Source organism: Tenrec ecaudatus, chromosome 2 (genome assembly GCF_050624435.1).
Source record: "Tenrec ecaudatus isolate mTenEca1 chromosome 2, mTenEca1.hap1, whole genome shotgun sequence".
Taxonomy (NCBI): domain Eukaryota; kingdom Metazoa; phylum Chordata; class Mammalia; order Afrosoricida; family Tenrecidae; genus Tenrec; species Tenrec ecaudatus.
The window spans coordinates 99,520,208-99,542,892 of NC_134531.1; the positions used below are offsets into that span (position 1 = coordinate 99,520,208).

General features: G+C 37.5%; 1 non-coding gene across 1 annotated transcript; it reads left to right on the plus strand.

Moving 5' to 3' along the window:
- Positions 1-18,780: 18,780 nt before the first annotated feature.
- LOC142441781 (U1 spliceosomal RNA) lies at positions 18,781-18,942 on the plus strand. The gene has a single exon (XR_012783122.1). It is a non-coding gene; the product is annotated as a U1 spliceosomal RNA (small nuclear RNA).
- The last annotated feature ends 3,743 nt before the right edge of the window (positions 18,943-22,685 follow it).

The window sequence follows — 22,685 nt, forward strand, 5'->3', positions numbered from 1 at the left end:
TAAGCATATGTATCAAGACAAGCAGTATGTCAAATTTTGCTTGAAAACTGTTATTCTACTATGCTGTATATTGTGTGTAACAGTGTGTTCCATTATTAATAAGAGACAGATTGTTCAGATATGGTGTGGTCTAACTTCTGAATCTTCAATTACTGACTTTTATCCACATAATAAATTCCATTTACTTATCGATTATTTATTTTAATTTAATAAATCATTTTATTGGGGCTCATACAACTCTTATCATAATCCACACATACATCAGTTGAGTAAAGCACCCTCATACATTCGTTGCCCTCGTCACTCTCAAGATTCGCCCTCCACGTGGGTTACTGGAATCAGCTCATTTTCCTTCTTTTCCCTTCTCCTCCCTCCCAGCTCCCCCCTCCCCCATGAACTCCTAATAGTTTATAAATTATTATTTTATCTTATCTTACACTGCCCGGCGTCTCTCCTCACCCACCTTCCCATTGTCCATCCCCCATAGAGGAGGCTACACATTGATCCCTGAGATCGGTTCTCCCTTTCTACACCCCCATCCCTCCCCGTGTCGCCACTCTCCCTAGGTCCATCTCTCCTAGATTCCCTGTGTTTCCAGATCCCTACTGCACCCTGTGCATCCTCTGGTCTAACCAGGTCCGCAAGGCAGAATTGGGATCATGATAATTGGGCGGGGGTGGGGAGGTGGGGGTGGGAGAGGAAGCGTTCAAGAACTAGAGGAAGGTTTTGAGTTTCATCGTTGCTACACTGAACCCCGAGTGACACATCTCCTCCCCACTACCCCTCTGCTACAGATGGGCATTGGGTCCCCCTCATGTACTCCCCTCATTCACGGTAATGTGATTTTTTTCCCCACTGCCTTTGTTGTTTGAAACCTGGTTCCCTCTGCCCTTGATGATCACACATGTTGGTATGCTGCTTCCATGTGGGCTTTGTTGCTTCTGGGCTAGATGGCTGCTTGTCACATTATAAATCTTAAATAAAATATTTTTAATGTCAAACTTCAAAGCTATAATGTTTCAATAATGGATTTAACATTTTACTACAAATTAAGTATATTTTATTTTCCTGGGAGAAAAAATAGTTAATATAATTGTTGCTTACGTTTTTAAGGCAATCAAAGGAATAAGTATAAGAAGTGATGTAAATGTTTAATTTTTAAGTAATTAAATCTTATTGTATTTTAAGTAAATATAACCATGAAAAACAACATATCGACACCTAGTTTTATGAAAATTTTATATTATTTATCACAAACTCTACATTATGTTTAATGAAATTTAATACTGCTAATATAATAGAGACCTTTTTTGCTCTCCTACTTGATCATTGTCTTTCCATTCCTTTGATATAACCACTATTAAACATTAGAGTTTATTATTGTAATATTTTTACTATATGATTATATATCCATATTCAACATATGCTTTTATTTTTAAATTTTAAACTTAAAGCCTAACTGCCTTTTGCTTAGTGTTCATATAATAGTCACTTTTCTTTCATTTTTAATTTTAAGGGGTTTTTTTGTCCCTCAATTAAAAATGCATCTGATATGCTGAATATTCATTTCCTTTTGATGCTATAACAAATTATTATAAACTAAGCAGCTTAAATTCATGCAAAATTATCTGCTAGAATTCCTGTCGGAAATCCTACAGATGTCTAAAGGAGTTAAATTCGAGATATTTGAAGAACTCTTTTTACTGAGGGTTTCAGGCTAATAATCTGTTGGGTGGCTTTCTGCGCCTGTAGAGACTTCTTGCATTCTTTAGCTCATGGCTACATCATTTATTTCTAAGCCACCCTACTTTCCTTGTCACATCATGTTCTCTCATGTTCATCTGCTTCGTCTTATAAGGACTTGTGTGACACTGCCTCCACTTGGATAATTGATGATAACTTCTCTATTTCAAGATATTAAGACACATCTGCAACGTCTTTTTTGTCACAAAAGATAGCAACGTTAGCAGACTTAGAGAGTGAACATTTTCAGCCACAAATATATTGTTGTTGTAAGTGCTTTTGAGTACAACTAATAGTGACTCTATGCACAACAGAACAAAACACTGTTGGCTCCTGGGCCAGCCTCGCTATTATTGTACTAATGTACCCATTGTGGTACTGAGGTTGTACTAATCCATCTCCTTGACTATCTTCCTGTTTCTTGCTGTCCTTCCACTTTCCCAAACATGATAACATTTTCCCAAGGATTAGTCTTTCCAGATGTCATGTCAAACATGCTGGAGATAATTCATCAATGCTTGCAGCAATGCATTGACAGGAAGCTCAGGAATTAAAGCTGATTTAAGAATAGAAGGTGGAGGGAAAAACAGAATAGAATGTGGAACCAAAAATATTTTTGCTAACAATAGGTGGATCTTGACTCAAAGTAGAGAATAACAGAAAGATATTTGTGTTTCCTTGACTACCAAAAGACATTTAATTCCATGGATCATAATAAAATGTGGTTAGCACTGGGGAAAATGAGGATTCCAGAACAATTTGTTGTGCTATGTTGAACCTGTGTATGCAACAAGAGGCAGTTGTTAAAGCAGGAAGAGGGAATACTGAGTGGTTTAAAATCAGAAAAGGAATGTGTAAAAGTTGTAAACCTTTATCATACTTATTCAACCCATATAACCTCTATAACAGATAAAAAAGAGTCTCAACTAAATGAAGAACTCAGTATCAGGATTGAAGAAAGGCGTATTCATAACCTGTCATAGTGAGGAGAAGTGAAGCATTTGCTTGGAAGATCAGACTACAGCCTTCAGTATTGATTCCAACTCAATGTACAGAAAACCAAACTGCACAACTGGACCAAAAGATACTATTTTGATAAATGGAGAAAATATTGACGGTGTCAAGAATTTCATCTTGCTTGAGTCTGCAATCGATGCTCATGCAAGCAGAAGTCACAAAATCAAATGGTGAATTGCTTTGGACAAATATGCTTCTCTAGACCTCTTTAATGTTTTGAAGAGCAAGCACGTCAATTTGAAGACTAGCATCCCAGGTGCCACCAGTGGACTACTGACAGTGGATTTCTTTGTCTAACCCTGGATTCATTTACCTCTGCATCTACCAGCTTGTGGCCCCCATCCCTGCTTCATCATGATGCTACCTGTTCTTCAGCTTCCATAGTTACACGAGTTAGGAGAAGCCTGACTTAAACTGCACTGGACTTACCTACTTTTATAATTGTAGAAGACACTTCTCATTATACATCTCTTCAAATGCATACCAGTGCCATTGGCTGTACTTCTACAGAGAACTCAGTGTAATACAGTGCCCATCGTAAATTTACATGATGTATAAAGATGTTTACTTTATAAAATACTACTGTATAGCTTTGTTCTAATATCTTTATCCAGGGGGAAAATGCTGTCTAGAGACAAAGATTTATTTAACTATTATTATGAAAACAGGAACAAAGTATCTACATAGCCCACCATTACCCCATATCTAATATTGGAATAAATACTTACAAAGTAGTTGTGAGTAGTTCCTAATCCAAATAACTTTCTCATTTTAAAAATGTGTATAGTTTAATCATTACACCTAAAGGGTAGGAAGGCTTGGCCTGAGCTAGAAGGAATTGTATTTATAGATGCAAGTACACCTGTTAAGTTGCTTGATGCTTGGCCCATAGTTTCTGAAACTCTCCTTACCTACCCCACCTCCTCTATCAAGCAGAGACAGGAAAGAGCCTCTCCAGCTCTTTCCCATAGGTTATGGACTATGGCCAGATGCTCTGAGAAAACTCTCTCAGCAGACATTTGCGAGCCATTGGCGAAATTTTAAATAGCACAGGGATTTCTCATTTGGCTCATTATTTAAGTATTTACAAAAATTGAGACGAGGTCAAATATAAGTAGAATAAAATTACAGTTGCCTTTTCTGCCTTTTCTCTCAGTCTTTCTGGGAAAAATTCCAAACTTCTACCATCTGTGTGTGTTCCTCAGCAATATGTAAGAGAAAAGGTTCTGATTACTAATTGAGCCCTTGTGAGCCATCCACCAGGGATTGAGATGCTAATAACCCCCCACCAGAACACTGGGTTTGATGAAAAAAGTTTGAACTATCCCACCATTTCTGAATATCCAATTGATCTTTCCCCGGAAATTTCAAAAGCTGTAAACTCCTGGTTTAGCATAGTATAGAATCATACTGCAATGTTTTTTGTTTGCACAATTACAAGTTATTTTTTATCCCCTAGGATTTAGTGAACTCAGAGTGGAGCATTGCACACAAATACAAGAACAAGCATATAGATTCCATTCCATTAATAATGTGCTACATGAATTTGCTGTTTCATCCTTTGGAATGAAAATACATGCTCCGGGTCATCTAGATCTAAAATACCTGCTTCCCTTACTATCATCATGGAACAAAGCATATTTCTCTGAATTCCTTTGAATAACTTGAACATCGGAGATTTCTTTCATAATTATTTACCCCTCTTCCTTAAAGCTAACTTCTAATTTTTCTTTAAGCCTGAGGGGTATAAATGTGAGTGGAAAAATCCCATTAACTTTTAATTTCATTTCCCACAACCTTTTTTGACATGCTCTATTGAGTGTGACTTTTCTGTCATGAGTTTGTAATTTATCTGAATCTTTCAAAATTTTTGGGTGACTAATACCCAATTTATTTTCTATTCCTGCTAAGGTTAAAATAAAAAAAGATAAGGTTAGGCATGAAAAAAAAATCTTTAAAGATTTATGAGATCAGATCTTACCAATATCTTTAAAATATTTGTTTAAAATCGTGTATTTTATACAAAATCTATTGATTTTATTTCTTTTCATCTTGACTAAAAATATTCATTTTATATTTTCTCTGTGTGTTTATTCTCATAAGGAGACTCCAAATTGTATTTTGTAAACAACTTCTTCAATTTCTGTAGACTGCGAAGCTGTGTCTTCCCTCATTTTCCAGTGTTTTCCATTTGCTCAGGCCCTCTTCGACCTCCTCTCAGCTTCCTTTCCCAACGCCTCCATGTTCTCCCCACCTGGTGGTGGGACACTTTGCAGAGCTCTAAATCGGCATTTCTCTCTTGTTTCTGGACAATTTGCCTGAAAGCTCCACTTTACATTGTTGTCTGTTTTAAATCTTAATAATACTGAAATTCCCATTTTAAATATATTTTTTCAGGAGGTTTTCCTCAACTCTGTAAGTAACTTAAATCCACATTCAATTCACTCCCATAATACCCCCTTCCTGTTTTGTTTTTCATATATATTATGTTGTTGATACCATATTTGTTGTTTATCTTTCTTCACTAGATGGTTAGTTTTACAAGATTTGGTATCATGTATTTTTTATTTGCTGACAGAACCCTATTGTCTAACAAAGAGTCTGGGCATGTAGTAGTGGCTGAACACAAATTCAAATCGACCAGATAGCCATTTCAAGAATTACATTGGCAATCAGAGGAGCTTCATTGTGGGAGGAGAAGATTGATGGTTAGTTAAAAAGCAAACAAAGCAAAGCTGAGGAAATAAATAAATACCCTCCCTTAAGTGTAATGCAGTGTAAACAAGCAGGTTGAATGAATGAATGTCATGCTTGTAAAAACAATCAAACAACAAAAGCAAACTCCTGCTATGGACTCAACTTCTGGCTCCCTTGTGGAGACTCAGACATAGGCAAGTTGAACTTCAGAGTACATGTTACTTTTCAGAAACAACAGAGCCTGTCAGCGGCAGCTTGAATTTAAGCCATTTTCATATAAACTATAACTAAAACATTTAACATAGGTTCACATTTTGAAATTTGTAAGTTGCATCTTCTATTGGCCATTTCATTCAAATATTATGTAGTTGTTTGAACATATCAGAAATTAATAAGAATGGGCCTTTGATTTAAAATGTTTTTTCTCAAGTATGGTTACTAGTGGTTTTTCTTTGAAATAAATAATTTAACTATCTATCTCTGTTAAACTGGCAAAAGGGAACATTTGGAGAAAATATGAGTTGGGGAGAGATTAAAGAAGGTGAGTAAATTTATCAAATAACTCTATTTGAAATAATGGCAACTATATTTATTTATTATGTAAATATACATCATTATGATTGATATAACTGTATGAACAGTGTTCTGGGCAATGATTTAGGCAAGTCTAAGTGCACTTGTATATAAACTGCTGCTAGGAAGTGAAGTAATGCTTCCATAACTACACTAACTCTTTATGGTTACAGTTATTCAGCAAGTCTTCTCTAGTGTTAAAAAAGTTCCTTCCAAGAATTTCTTTGAGTATGTTTCATAATCACAACCCTGTAACAAAGCATTTGTTATTTGTAAAATAGTTTTCTTTAGCTATTGTAATAATGGGTACAAAATTCTTATATATTTAAAAAATATTAGAATTGCTTTTTGTTGATTTATTTGTACAACTTTTTCCTGTATATGAGGCCATGCTAAATAATTTCCTTTTTATTATTTGTCACAAAAATATTTAAAGTTATATGATCACATTTTTCACTCCTCTGCTTCAGTGGGTAATTTTCAACTTGTTGGAGAGAAAGCCCATCATTTCATGAAACAATTTCATGCACAAATAGCTTAGCCAATGTTTATTCTGGGGGTCTCATAAGTGATGAGAATCATAGGCAAAAATCTGAATGTAATACTTTCATTTGACTAATTTAAAGGAAAAACGAAGCTTGGCTAAATTTAGAGAGCCAAAAAAAATTTATCTTTTGAAGAAATCAAGAAATGAATCCCATACTTTTAAATCTCTTTTAATTAGTTCTATTGCATATGCTGAGTCTGGAATATTCATTAATTTTCTAAACAAATATGTTTGATCGTTGCAAAATGCAGACTCTGAGGTTACAGTGGCAAGCTTATGAGAAAGGAATGTGTTCTGTCCTAGAAACTAAATTACAGCTATAAATATGATGGAAAATCCAATTCTCTTTCCTCTAGATTTTCTATATTAAACATGGAGACTACAACACTACATATATGTTCTTGATAGTAACATTTTTATAAATTATGTAAAAGTGATGCATATTCTTTTAATATAATTCACACTTTATGGAAAAAACTAAATCATTATTGATGGTATAATTATTGATAAAAAGGTCCTCTTAAAAGTTTCAACATTTCTGTGACTGAACCTTTTCATAAAAATATTTATACTATTTTCCAACATTTTCTTTCTCAGAAAATAGCTTTTAAAAGGCATTCTTTAGTACAGGACTACTTGAGGTCCAATTGCAATATGTCCAGGTTTATTCCATATAAGACATGTTCCAACATGCCTGTGATAAGGAAAGGAGCCTTGCTGGCACACAGTTACATGTTGTGCTGCTAACTGCCAGGTCAGTGGTTCAGAACTAGCAGCCGCACCACAGGGAGAAAGGTAGGCTTTCGCTCCTATAAAGAGTTAAGTCTTGTGGAGACAAAAACAATACCCTCCCCTTGGATGGATGAGTGCCCTATTCCCCCATCACACATCTTTTTTTTTTTTTTTTTGCTCAGACTGACCCTGTGACACAGAAGCAAACCACTAAAAGCATGTGGCAGAGCAACCATGGGAGCAGAGCATGGCGCCCCCAAGGGAGTACAAATGACAGCCTCTGAGGCCAAAGCATGGCACCCCATTGGACCTGACTGAAGGGCATGCCTAGAGATAAAAATCAGACCTTGATCGATTTACACGTTTTTCTTTCTTTATTAAATGTTTTTCTTTTAATTAATTCTTCTATGGGTAATTGGTTTCCTTTTTTTATTGTCCTCGCTGTGTTCTCATTCAATACTTATCTTGCTATGGCCTAAATTTTGTTACATATTGTTATCTCTATAGAGCTATCTAGATAAGCTAGACTGGATAAATAGTCTGGAGGAGAAAACAACAGGACCAGTGGTTCTGCGGGGGACACAGGAGAGGAGGGGGTAAGGAGGTAATGCTGATCAACCCAGAGACAGGGTAGCAACAAGTGATCCAAAATCAGTGGCAAGGAAGGTGTGAGAGGCCTGGTAGGGATTCAGCAAGGGCAAGATAACAGAGAGAAATCACTGAAATCCAAATGAAAGCTGAGCATGATAGTGGGACAAGAAGAAAGTAAAAGGAAATAGAGGAAAGAACTAGGTGACAAAGGGTTTTTGCAGCGGTCTAAAGACTGGAATGCACTTATGTAAATATATTTATATAAGAGTGTGGGGAAACAGATCTATGTGCATATATTTATAGGTTTAGTATTAAGGCAGCAGATGGACATTGGGCCTCCACTCAAGCACTTAATGCAAGGACACGGTGTTCTATTAAATTGGCATTCCAGGATGCACACCTTCCCAACATGATTGCTGAAGAAAAATGTGCACAAGCAAATGTGGTGAAGAAAGCTGATGGTGCCCGGCTATAAAAAAATATAGCATCTGGGTTCTTAAAGGCTTGAAGATAAACAAGCAGCCATCTAGCTGAGAAACATCAAAGCCCACATGGAAGAAGCACAACAGCCTGTCTGACCATGCGGTGTAGAAGGGACCAGTTATCAGACATCAAAGAACTAATAATTATATCAGTGGATGCCCACCTTCCTGATACCATCAATGAAGACAAACGTGCCCATAAGCAAATGTGGTGAAGAAAGCTGATGGTGCCTGGCTATCAAAAGATATAATATCTGGGTTCTTAAAAATTCGAAGATAAACAAGTGGCTATCTAGTTCAGAAGCATCAAAACCCACATGGAAGAAACACACCAGCCTGTGTGACCGTGAGCTGTCAAAGGGATCAGGTATCAAGCCTCAAGCAACACAAAAATCGTATCATTGTAAATGTGGGTGAGTGCAAAGTGGAGACTTAAAGCCCATCGATAGCCAGCTGGACACCCCTTCCTGAAGGGTTGTGGGGAGGAGATGAGCCAGTCAGGGTGCAGGTTAGCAATGATGAAACATAAAACCTTCCTCTAGTTCTTAAATGTTTCCTCCCACCACTATCATTCTACCTTAAAAATCTGGCTAGACCAGAGGATGTACATAGGCACAGATAGCAACTGGAAACACAGGGAATCCAGAACATAAGACTCCTTCAGGACCAGTGGTGAGAGTGGTGATGCCTGTAGGAGTGGAGGGAATGCTGGGTAGAAAGGGGGAACTGATTACAAGAATCTATGTATAGCCTCCTCCCTGGGGGATGGACAGCAGAGAAGAGGGCGGGGGAGACGTCGGACAGTGCAACATATGAGATAATAATAACAATTTATGAATTATGAAGGGTTCATGAGATAGGGGGGAGTGGGGAAGGAAGGAGAAATGAGCAGCCAATATTAAGGACACCAGTAGAAGGCAAATATTTTGAGAATGATGATGGCAACAAATGTACATATGTGCTTGACACATGGATGTATGTATGGATTGTGATGAGAATTGTACGAGCTCCCAATAAAATGATTTTAAAAGAAAGAGTTACAGTCTTGGAGCCTCATGTTGGTAGTTTTAGCCTGTCTTCCTGGGTCTCTGTGACGTGGCATGCACTGAGTGGCAGTGAGGTTGGTGCATGGTTGTATAATCAGTAGATCATAAGTGGATACATTCTCTGAGAAATGCACTTATTTTTGGCCCTGAGTCAGTTCCTACTAATAGCAGCTTTGAATACAACAGAAGGAAACATTGTCCTGTTGTGTGCTAGCCTCCCCAGTGTTACTATGTTTGAGCCCATCCATGCTGCCACTGTGTCAATCAATCTTCCCAAAGGCCTTCGTCTTTTTGTATGCATTGCTATTTTACCAAGCATGATACATTTTTAGGGTACCTTTAAAATTATATTTTTGTACCATAAAAATGATTTTGATGTAAGGACTAATACCAGAATTTAAATAAAACTCAGGTCTACATCTTTCCCCATCATTGAAACTTTGCAATACTTTACAGGGATGCTGTCCCACATAAAACAAGAGTTTTTATATTTTAGATTAATTGAGCATTTTAAGGAAGACTAGGGAGACCTCAGAAGTAACCAAAAAGAGAAAAGGCTATCAGATTCAATGAGAAAAGATATCGTGCCTGAGTCCAGTAACCTGTGGGTGAGGACAGGTGAGATCACATACTTTGACATTTTCAATTTTAAGAGAACCTGTTGGCCTCAGCACGATTTCAGTTTGCTGGGTACCAAAAATATTGGGCCAAAATTAGCTTTATAAAAAAAGGAAAAACTGATCAAAAACTGATATGCTGGGCCATTTTTGTTAAAGGCAGGGAGGTCACCTCAGAAGTTTATGACAAAGATAATCCTGTAAGCTTTTCTTAAAAGACACAATATGATCAGGAGGGTGTATTATGAAGATGCTTTAAGACAATTAAAATACTTCACTGGGGAGAAAAAGCCTAGGGAAATTGTGCTGAGGGATTTTTACCTCCAACGACGATGCAGCTTTTAATTTTTCTATGGTAGCCTACTTTTAGGGAGGATTTCATGGAAAACCCTCGCCCCATCCAGCATCAAATTCTGACCTTTACCATTCACACTTCTCTTTGTTTCCCAAACTTAACACATTTCAAAGAATCCTTAGATAATGCCAAAGCAGCTGTTTTGATGTGGCATAAATAAAAAAGCATAGCATTATTTAGATGCGATAGACAGATGGAGACACCACATTCAGAATTATACAGAACTAGATGATGTTATGTCGAAAAATGATAATTTTGAATGTTGAAATTTTTATTTAATGTTTCTAGTATCTCATATCAATAGTTTTTAACTTGGTTTTGTACATATACTGGATAGTACACATCAAAATATTGTGCTGTATCTCCCTAGAGTGAAAAGGTATACAAGATCAAGGAAAAAATAGAAATAAAATCAGTGACTAGAGCAGAACCATAAAAAACACTACAAGTATTTCTCTCAATGCTAATGAAAAGGATACAATGAGAATGAGGGACTGTCCTGAACCCACGCTCCAACTAAGCAGAGCTATGCTCAGCTACTGCAGTTGTTGACAAGAGAATTGCCAGAACTCTCAATATTTATGTGAAACCTCTTGCTTTTTAAAGGGCTGTCTACTAATTCTAAATTGTAAGACATTTGAGGTCAAACAAAATACTCTGTGGATCAGAAACGTCTGAGATAGAAAAAAATAACCTATTTTAACAGCATCGTTCAGTTAGGTACAAATGCTATGCAATCACACGTTCATGATATAATTTAGCAAATCTCTCCACATCCACCTTATACCTTAATTTCTATACGTCTAATATGGGCTTGGATATAGGAAAGAAAAAATATCTCAAATGACATATAAATTGTGCGTGTGCACGCGCACATGTGTAATTAGGACATTATATTTCATTCCTCTCATCTAGAATGATGACGCCTTCTCTTGTTTTGAGAGAAATTGTCTAACAAACAGGACTAAGTAGTGTAAGTCAGTAGAAGTAGAGTTGCCTGTTCTCTTTCCTCTGCAACATTAAAAATTATCTGTGGAAATCTGTGAAGGAAACCCATCCACATTCACTCAGTCAGTCGCCAACCATGGCTACCAGCTGCCTCCTTTCTTGGAAGCGAGGCAGCAAATAACCTGCTTTTCCTAAAGTCTTATCTGACTTGCTATTCAAAGGTATTCATAGTTGTAAAGGTTTTTGTCTTCAAGGAAAAGTCTCTTTTCTCAACCCAATGTTGAAAAGGGTAATCTCGAAAGGTCGTTTCCAGTTAGAGCGGATACTACTTCTAATCTTCAAAGTAGGGAGCTCAAGGGAGGGACAGACTCTTCTGATTGCCAGGACTGCGGCTCCTGGGGTCACTGGGTGGTTTGAATTATCAAGCTTTCAATGAACAGTCTAGCACATCAATGTTTGTGCCTAACAGGACATGGTACATATGAAAACTGACCTACATATACTGATGCTGGGAAATTACCTGGACCTAAATGCTCAATCCCTATGAACTGTTCACGAAGAGACGCCTATGCACCAACACAAGACAAACACCTGCTACTGATGATTCATTCATACAAGGTCCTCAGGCCAAATAGTTCATTTTGGGGGACCACATTTTATGTTTATGGGAGACAATTTAATAAATAATACTAGTTACATTAAGTGTTAGTTTCTATACCAAAAGTATGTACATGGTAAATATCAATATCTGTGCCATATATATAGGTACTTTCATTTCTGAGGCTATAGATATGGTGACTTTTAAAAATAAAATGAAACCAGTTTTTGCTGTTAGAAAATAAAGTCTTATGGTTTGTTTTAAAAGTAAAAAAATATATATGTATGATAATTTTAGACTTTATTTGGTTAATGTAGTCCCAATCTAAATGTAGCTTTTATATTCAAAGTAGAGTGTATTTTAATGAATAAATCTGTTTATATATTTACTCATCAGATTAATGGAGAGCTGTGAGGTCTTGTTAACTGTGAAAATTCTAATTTAACAATATTGTATTAACTGCAGCGCTGTCAAGTTCAGCAGTGTTTGATGCACTAATTTAAAGAAGACGTCAATATTTGTAAAGCAGACTGAATTTGGAATGATAAATTGAGTTTTCCTTAATTTTGAATAAGTTTATTTGAATAAAATTTTTATTGTTCAATGTTTTTTATATTACTAACCCAATGCTATTCTAGAATCCAGAATAAAAACAGAAACATGTATTTGAAATAATTACAGTATAGCTTAGTAAACTTAAGGTTTTCAGTGGGTGCCTATGAAACGGTCATTTAAGTCCTTTGTTCTTGCTCTATTCTCAGTCTACAAGCTCCAGTGAACTGTGTTTACTTTGGGTGACCTTGCTGGCATTTGAAATACCAATGACATGCCTTCCAGTGTCACAACAACACACAGGCCACCGCAGTACTACAAGTGGTGAACAGACCTAAGTCATGGTATTTTCAATTTCTTCATTAGCACATGACAGTTGGACATTGAATAGTGAAGACTGAAGATGGGTTTATGGGTTTCGATGGTGGTGCCGGTGGCGAATATTGAGCGGACCATGGACTGTGAAAAGGAAACATGGACCAGTCAGGGAAAAGTATGGCCAGAGGGCCTCTGAGAGGCGAGGATGGCAAGATTTCATCTTACATAATTGGACATCTTGTCAGTAGAGAATAGTCCCTGGCGAAGGATACCAAGCTTCAGGAAGGGGAGGGGTCACAGAAGAGAGGACGACCGTCACGGAGGAGGATTGACACCATGACTGCCACACTGAGGACAGACAGAGGGACATGTGTAAGGCTGGCTGGCGCGGGACAGGGCAGTGCTTCTCTCTGTTGCGCATAGGGTCACTATAGGTGGGCACTGACTCCATGGCACCTAAAGACAACAACTCTAGAAGGGTTGGCTATGATGTGTACTTTTGTGGTTATGGTCAAAGGGAGGCCGCCCAGGCCTTGGTGCATTTCCCAGGCCTGTTACCAGGTGGAGGCTCACCGCCCAGGCTCCAGCGGAGTTACCCTCAGTTGGGAAGAGTTGTCTCACCCACGGCTGCATTCCCCCTTCAGTAGCAGTCCCATCCAATGTTTGTTTTATTTCAGACCCATGGCTGAATGACCATTCAGTTTCAGTGCCCCTGGTGGATGGCCTGGACCTCTGTTCCCACACAAGTCAGTTCAAGCCTGCCTTTACCCACTCATAGCTCTTATTGAAGAGATGAATCCCCAAACTGCTTATTTCCAAATCTCCATCATGAAGTGTTTTCTGGGGAACGGAACATGATACATGCCTGCATTAGCTTGCTTACTAAAACGAATACTACCAAGAGTTAAAATCACTTGATTTGAAAGAAATCAATAGACAACATTAATTACTCAAAGTTGACATTCCTCTTGTAATTACATAAAAGGAGGATATGTACTAAGAAACTATTTATGAAACATGGAATTTCTTTTTATACTTGATTCTTAAATTTATTTTTATTATGAAAATTAATGAGAATTGGCAACATGAAACAAAGAAAGCATATTTTGGAAGGACTAACAGGTTTCTTACTAATTCCTTTCCCACATCCACAAACAAAATAAGCAAATGAGATATTATATTGGACCATTCATGAATAGTACTATGAAGAAGAGTGCATTATCAGGGTTGGAGGAAGGTTTATTAGCCTATCATATGCAGATGACACAACCTTGCTTGCTGAAAGTGAAGGGGACTTTAAGTACTTTCTGATGAAGGATTGCTGCCATCGGTATTACAACTCAATTTCAATAAATAAAAAATGCTCACAATTGGACCGATAGGTAACATCATGATAAATGGAGAAAAGAATAAAACCGTCAAGGATTTTGTCTTTCTTGCATCTCCAATAATTGCTTCTTGAAGCAATCGTCAGCATATCAAACAACATTGTGTTGGATTAATCTGCTATACCAGACCTCTTTAAAGTGTTGAAAAACAAGTATATTACTTTCAAGACCCTGGTACTCCTGACTGAAACCACAGCATTTTCAATTGTCTCAGGTACTTGGGAAAGTTGGACTATGAATAAGTATATTAGGATACATTGTCTAGAGGAAAAATAAGCAATGCTCATATATGTATAGAAAAGAGCTTTATATCCAAAAGAAAGTCTTATATTAAGAAGTCATCATAGCCCAGTCCAACTCAAGTCTGGTTCATGGAGGGGCCCTTTTTAGACTTATATAGCTGCAAGCCAATGATACAGTGGGTACAGTGGGACATAGGAAGTTCAGCTGGTGGATGCAGGTCACATGGATCCAAGGTGAAGCTATTTCAAAGAACTCTTAGTGGACATACCAGACTCCAATCTCAACTGGGGTGGTCATTAATACAACACTTTCCCATGTCCTTGAGAACAAGCTAGTCTTTTATCTAAGTGTAAGAACATGAATGGCTCTCTAAGATAGTAAAATAAGTGGAAAAAGTCAATTGCAATAGGTCATATGCTGTAACATTGTATTTATAAAATATGCCAAAAGGACACAAGTACAGAGATGAAGTGATCAGTGGTTATCATTGATTTAAGACGGTGGGAGTTAGGGTAAAAATAAATGGTTGTTAAGGAGGTCTCTGCATTGATAGAATAGGTTTGTATATCCATGTGTTGTTGGTTTAAAAAAATGCAGTTGCTGCTAGGTGCCATAAAGTGGGTTCCGACCCACAGTGACCCTATGTACACCTGAGAGAAACAATGCCCAGTCCTGCAACATCCCCACAGTTGTTCCCAAGCTTGGCAGCCGTGGTGTCAATCCTTCCTGAGGGCCTCCTGCTTTTTCATTGTCCCTCTACCAAACATAATGTCCTTCTCCAGGGATTGGTCCCTTCTGAGGACTACATAAACCACATACGTAAGTTGAAGGCTTGCTGTCCTTGCCTCTCAGGAGTGCTTGGCCATACTTCTCCCGAGACAGGTTAGTTAGTCCTCATGGTGCTTTCAATATTCTTCACCAACACTGTGATGCAAACACATTGATACTTCTTCTACTTTCAAACTTTCTGGGGCAATTTGAAAGCTATGCATAAGGTTTTCAGTGGCTACTTTCTCCAAAGTGGGTAGCTGATTCCTTCTTTGTTGTCTCTTCTTAGTTTAGAAGCTCCACTTGGACACATGCACTTTGGGTAACTGCTGGCATTTGAAATACCAGTGAGAACTTCCAGCTTCATATTAACACACAAGCCACCACAATATGACAAACTGGACGACAATATCACAATCGAGAAATTGACATGCGTGAAAAATGTGTCTTACAATAGTATCCTATGTGTAGATTTGCTTGTTGTTTTTCATAAAGTCAATGGGAAGCATAGAGCATGTGAAGTTTGTTTGTTGTTTGCTGTTGTTATTTTTATTATTCGACGAGAACAGCTGACTAATTTTCTTTTCACTGTGGATAATACGAATGCCAGTACAAATTGCACTGAGCAGGGATGGAGCAAACAATTGGGAGATTTTCTATGCCACATAAACTAGAAGAGACAATAAGAAAAGAGTACAATTTTTATACCAGGAACTCTTATATAATGAAAATTTCAAGGAAACTTTTAATACAGAATATAATATAATAAAGCATTTGTAAATTTTTTTGATTCTCTGACTTTTCTTAACAGGTTGCTATATAATTTCAATGAACTCCATGGCAGTGTGTGTGGCTTGGCTTGAAGGACAAATTCTTTTCAGAGATTTGACTCGTAAATCAATCCATAAGTGCTCCACCTTTTCCCACACCCTGTAACCTGAACTATCTCTTGTTCCCTCTTTTCCTCATGGCACAACATTCTTAAATGTGGAAAGGAAACCCCTAAGAGAAGGGCCATTCCTATGAACATGTCTAAACTGCTGCTTAGATGAGCAACATGCATATCTACAATCTCTTTTCTTACTGCAAGTGCATATGACAGGCATAGTTATAGTGATAGAAAGGAGTCCATTATTGGCCTCTTACTTAATCTAATCATCAATAGGCCATTGACAGCAGGTGCTTATTCATTGTTTAAGAGTTGCTATGTACTACAGATGTGAAAGCCAAGACTTATATTTACTAGTCAAGAAACTCACATCCATTATCATATAAATGGATCTGTCTTGGAAGAAGTGTGGCCAGAGTGCTCCTTAGAGGCAAGGGTGGAAAGATTTTTATCTTACCTACTTGGGATATGCTGTCATCAGGAGAGGGCAATCCCTGGAAAAGAACATCATGTTAGGTAGAGTAGAGGGTTAACGGAAAAGCTTAAGACCGTCAAGGAGAAGGACTGACGCCATGGCGGCAACAGTGAGCTTGAGGAGAGGAACAAGTAGGAGGACAGTGCAGGACTGGGCCGTGTTTCCTTCTGTCTTGCATAAGATTGCTAGGTGTCAGAACCAACTAGATGTGCCATAATAACAACAACATAATCCAATAAAAGGAAAATGACAAAGAATATAATTTATAAATAATCCACTGGAGAAGAACTACAAATTAATCGAAACATGCTCAAATTTAAACTCTCATTAGTAATATCTCTCACCTGTCATATTAGCAGAGTCAGAGAATCTTTTGTCCATTTCAGCTGGTCCAGCGTCTCACAGTTATGCTGAGTTTGGGGAAGAGATGGGTCAATTTGCAGAAGATTTACAAATCTTCTGTTCGAAATGAAATAGCAACCCAGTCGTCCTTCCTGTCATCAACCACTTTTTCCTGGTAAACATGATACAAGTTGCTCTTGATAAGAATTAGAAAGTGTGGTTGGCTTAGGCCAGGGAGGAAGGCAAACTCACAGGCAGTAACAAATACTAAAGGGAGTACATTTATTCCTTAGAAGAGTAGAAGCCAATGTAAAGATCTTCTGTTATAGTAAATTTGCATTTACAATTTATTTTTCTATCTTTTATGTTGCTACATTTTCCCATGTGAAAAGCATCTTCTAAAAAGTAGTATAACACACCTAGCAATTGTTAGATTGCATTTTTCAATAATTTTCAAGCTCAATGTACCGTATATACTTAAGTATAAGCTGACCTGAATGTCAGCTAAGGTATCTAATTTTACCATAACAATTCCATAAAAAATGAGCTGAAAAACTCGACTTCTACACAAGTATATACGGTATTTCTCATCAAGGTTATGACAAACAGTTATTTATACAAACTTTCTGTGCCTGGGCTTCTATGAGATGTCTGTTTCAATCCTTGTCATGCAATTGATGTATTTTTTTCTCGGATCAACAATTTTCCATTTTGAAGATAATAGCTGTTAAGACATTTTACAGAATATTATATTAGGATGAAATATATAAAGGAATTATGATCTGGCCAAGTAAGCGATGCTTTTGCCATGTGGAGTTTATATCAATGAAGTGAGGGTCCCGAGTCTCTGAATTTACGGTACTTTGAGTAATCATTGACATTGGGGAAATGGGAGCCACCATGGGAAGCCAGAAGTCATGTGCAAGGGCAGTGGGAGGGAAGAGCAAACAACCAGTCAGAAGTGAGCTTCCACAGTTCCCTGTATAAAGTGTAGGCTGTCTCTCCACCTGAGCTCTCTTGTGTTAAATTGTATCCCCACAATATTAGGTACAAACCTGAATGCCTAGTACCCGGGAATCCGATCTCAGTGGAAAATAGCGTCTTTGCAGATGTTCAGTGAAGTCTCTGACGTCACTCCTCAGGGGCAGTCTAAGAGCAATTCCGTCATTCTCTAGTCATGGGAAATATACGAGTTTTCCTACTTGTATGTTTCTGCTTGACATAGGTCCTGCTTTCTCAGAAGGAAGTGTGGGCAGGGGCAAAAGGAGGGTGGCATTAGGGTAGAAAGGAGAGATTCTGGTTCGTTTCTCAGCTCTATTATTGGGAGAGATTTTTAGGCAAAGTCCTCTGCCTATTGCAGCCGGAGTGGGCCCTCAGCGGTGGACAGCTTGATAATACAAGAGTTAAATAAAAATTATATTATATACTACGTTGTAAGACTAGGTATCAGTAAAAATATAAAGTCAACTTAAAACATGATCATTAAAACAGAACCCTCCCGGCCCAGGGGGGGACAAACAACAGAAACCTGGGTGAAGGGAGACAGAGGTCGGTGTAAGCTATAAAAATAATAATAATTTTAATTTATCAAGGGGTCACAACGGGGGGAGCAGGAAAAAGAAGAGCTGAAACCAAGCGCTCAAATAAAAAGTAAATGTTAAGAAAATGACGATGGCAACATACTTACAAATGTGCTTGATACAATTGATGGGTGGATTGTGAGAAGAGCTGGAAGAGCCTCCAATAAAATTATCTTTAAAAAAACAAATGAATAAAATGTGACTGTTGAAAAATGCATGTTTAAATAAACAAATCCCAACATAATTAATTATATTTGAGCAGTTAAGAATTAAAGACACATACTTCCCTGGCAGGGGAGACACCAGGATCAGGAAGGTGGTTTCCCAGGGCGAGGCTCATCCACTGCACTCCCGAGGTGCTGGCCTCGGTGATTCCCACAAAGGTGGGAAACCCAACTGCATAATTGGTGGTAGCGGGGGACTGTGTCCTGTTTTCTCCTGCATTGAAAAGAGAAAAACAAGAATGAAAGACTCATAGAGAATTTCTTAAGAAATATAGCAAGTCCCTTAAAAAGGACTCTGGGGCACGGTGGGTTAGGAGGTAGGCCGCTTACTGCAAGACTGATACTGCATACCCTCCAATCACTTTACAGGAGGGAAAATAAGGCTGTCTCCTCCCATAAGTCTGCAAGTCTTGGAAAGTCTATATAATGCAGCTATGAGTCAGAATTTATTCAGTGAAAGTGAGTTAGGCCAGAGTCATGGAAACTTCTTTATAATTAAAAAAAGTCAAGATATAAGAAGACGTGAATTTTTTTTATCCTCTTAATTCAATGCCTGAGGTTCACACCAGTTGGAGGAACCCTTTTCTCAATAATAATAATAATAATAATAATAATAATAATAATAATAATAAAAGCTAAAGATTTCTGTTCCTAATTTCCTTGTCACTGCACTGAAAGCAAAAGTATCACACATTGATATTACAACTTATTCTTACGAACTTTTCTTGGAAAATATTGTCATTTTATAATAGTAAAAATTTTGTTAAGGCTATCATATTTTTAAACATATACATAAGAAAAGGGAAAGCAGCAACAACAAAACACCCTTATGACACAAACCATTTCTATTTATCTTAATATTTACCATAGTTGCTGGTTGAAATATCTATTTCCTGTGATTTATTTTTTCCAAGAAAACTGTCCATTCACCTAAATTAATAAAACTGCTGGGAAGATCTTATATATATTTTTGTCTCTGACATGTCAGATAACAAAAAAGAAAATAAATTGTAAATATAATTCTTTATTACTAAGACACTGGCAGTATTGCAGTACTGCTGACTGAAATGTCTGCACTTCACACCCAAGTATTGCTCTGTGAGTGGAAGATGTGCCCATTTGCTTCTGTAAAAAGGACAGCATTGGAAATTTCATAAGGTAATTGCACTGTGCTTTACAGTGTCCCTGAATTGATGGCAGAGGGTTTGTTTGGGTTTAGAACTTTGTTCTACCTACTAGGCTTTCATTATTTGATCATGTAATCTAAGTGCTGGAAAACTAGAGTTGAAAGGGTTTTCTGTTTGGTAGTTTTTCTGCTTTTGTTTGTGAAAGTATGCCTGAATTATTATTATAGGTTTAATTTGAATTTATAGTTGGGCAGTCTCTAAGACTTATGATTTTAGTTTTTCTACCATGTGCCTCCCTGATTCATACTCCTCATTGAAGTCATCTCCTACCGTATCCTGTATCATGCTGTCACTCCTAAACCCTATACCCTCCTAAACACTGTACCCTCCTAAACCCTATACCCTCCTAAACACTGTACCCTCCTAAACCCTATACCCTCCTAAACATCATACCCTCCTAAACCCTATATACTCCTAAACACTATACACACCTAAACACTATACACTCCTAAACACTATACCCTCCTAAACCCTATACCATCCTAAACCCTGTATACTCCTAAACACTATACACCCCTAAACACTATACCCTCCTAAACCCTATATACTCCTAAACCCTATACACTCCTAAATACTATACCCTCCTAAACCCTATACCCTCCTAAACCCTGTACCCTCCTAAACCCTATACACTCCTAAACACTATACACCCCTAAACACTATACCCTCCTAAACCCTATACCCTCCTAAACCCTGCACACTCCTAAACACTATACACCCCTAAACACTATACCCTCCTAAACCCTATATACTCCTAAATCCTATACACTCCTAAATACTGTACCCTCCTAAACCCTATACCCTCCTAAACACTGTACTCTCCTAAACCCTATACCCTCCTAAGCCCTGTACACTCCTAAACACTATACACCCCTAAACACTATACACCCCTAAACCCTATACCCTCCTAAACCCTATACCCTCCTAAACACTATACCCTCCTAAACCCTGTACACTCCTAAACCCTGTACACTCCTAAACACTATACACCCCTAAACACTATACCCTCCTAAACCCTATACCCTCCTAAACCCTATATACTTCTAAACCCTATACACTCCTAAACACTGTACCCTGATCTTGGTCCACCCTCACGCTATTTCTTTTTCTGGTTTGCAAATATCAGCATTAGCCCATGCTTGAAAAAGGAAGTTTCAAATGTGAGATTGAAACCCCCTTTCCAATTAAAGAGATTAGAATCTAAATCTTGGGAAGTCGGGATTTAGAAGTGGTTTTATTTGATCAGTGCAAAATTCAAATTGAATTGTAGCCTAGGAGAGTAGAAAAGTCCAAATTGAATTCTAGGCTAGAAGAGTAGCTGTATTAAGAGAAATGGCCTATATATTAAATTAAATGTAGAACTTTGACAAACTAGATATTGACTCCCAAGGAGATTATCATATTAATAATTAGATATATTTTTACAATGCCTCACTTTCTACAGAAGTATTTTAACACACTCTGGGCAATAATTTTAGTTACAACCAAACAAAGATGCAGTTTAGTAGTTTCTAGGAGGAAAATGGTTAGATAAAATTCAAGAACAGGGATGTGGTGGCAAGTGTTAATTTCAGGTAAATTCTTTGTTGGTCCTATCATATCAGGGATATTTGTGGTTTAGGAATGATTGTTTCATAAGCCTTGAAGTATCAGGACAAGGGGAGGATTTTATAATGAAGGAAAAAAGGTAGATGGGATCAAACAAGATAGAAAATTTCATACGAAGAGTGAGAGAAAGTAAAAGTTAATTTATATAGTTAGGAGAATACACATACTTTTCTGGGAAAGGAGTTTACCAGGGCAACGGATTTCTCACTAAATATTTCATAAGCAGGGTTCAGGTTTCATAAGCAGGGAAGAAGAATGTTCTGAGAATAAATGACATGAGAACCAATGGCATTGTTGATACACTCTTCCGGTGCACCCGCACGCTCCGTAGAAGTGGGTCTTGGGATACAGGGTAAATGCTGCACCATGGAAACTAAAGCTCAGGGTGTGGTGCGTGGCAAACTCTCCAAGTCACAACCATCCTAGAGATCGTCACCTGAATGTTGGAGGAGAGAAGGAGAAGGGGCATTTATTCTAGTTTTATGGTACTTACACTAATATCACTCTTACACTTCAAGAGCCTATGGGATAAGAAAAAAGTAAGCAACAGCAATTATCTGAAGTACGACTGCTTTAATCTAACCATATCTTTACCTGTAAAAGCAAAATTACTATATCTATCCCAACTCTGTATGGAAGTGATAATTATGTGCATACATTTGCTTAATTTAATGCTGTGTTGTAGATTCATAATAGCTGATTATATCAGTATAGATGCTGTGGAAATTTGTCCAATGTGAGCTAATATAACCATCTTGTAACTATTTATGAACAGCTGCCTCATTATAAAATTGCTGACATGCCCTTTACTCTATTGATGCTGATTAGTGGGTAGAAACCAGCACACTGAATTCCAGAATGCAGGTTTTTCCTCTCCTTAAGAGTATTTTTACATCTCATGGAAACATGACATTCTTTAAATATGCAGAGTTCAAAAGCTGATTTATCCTCTTTGTCAGACCTTGCAATTTTCTTCTCAAAATTTCATAGTTTAGACTTTAAACCTGAATAGAATTTGAACCTGTTCTCAAGAAAGAATCCCATATTAGAAAATTGAAAATATTTCAAACCCATTTTGAAGGCATGCATTGATTTCTTCATAACATATATCTACAATTTTGCATTACTGTACTCCTGACAGAATGATGAAAAATAGAATCTTTCA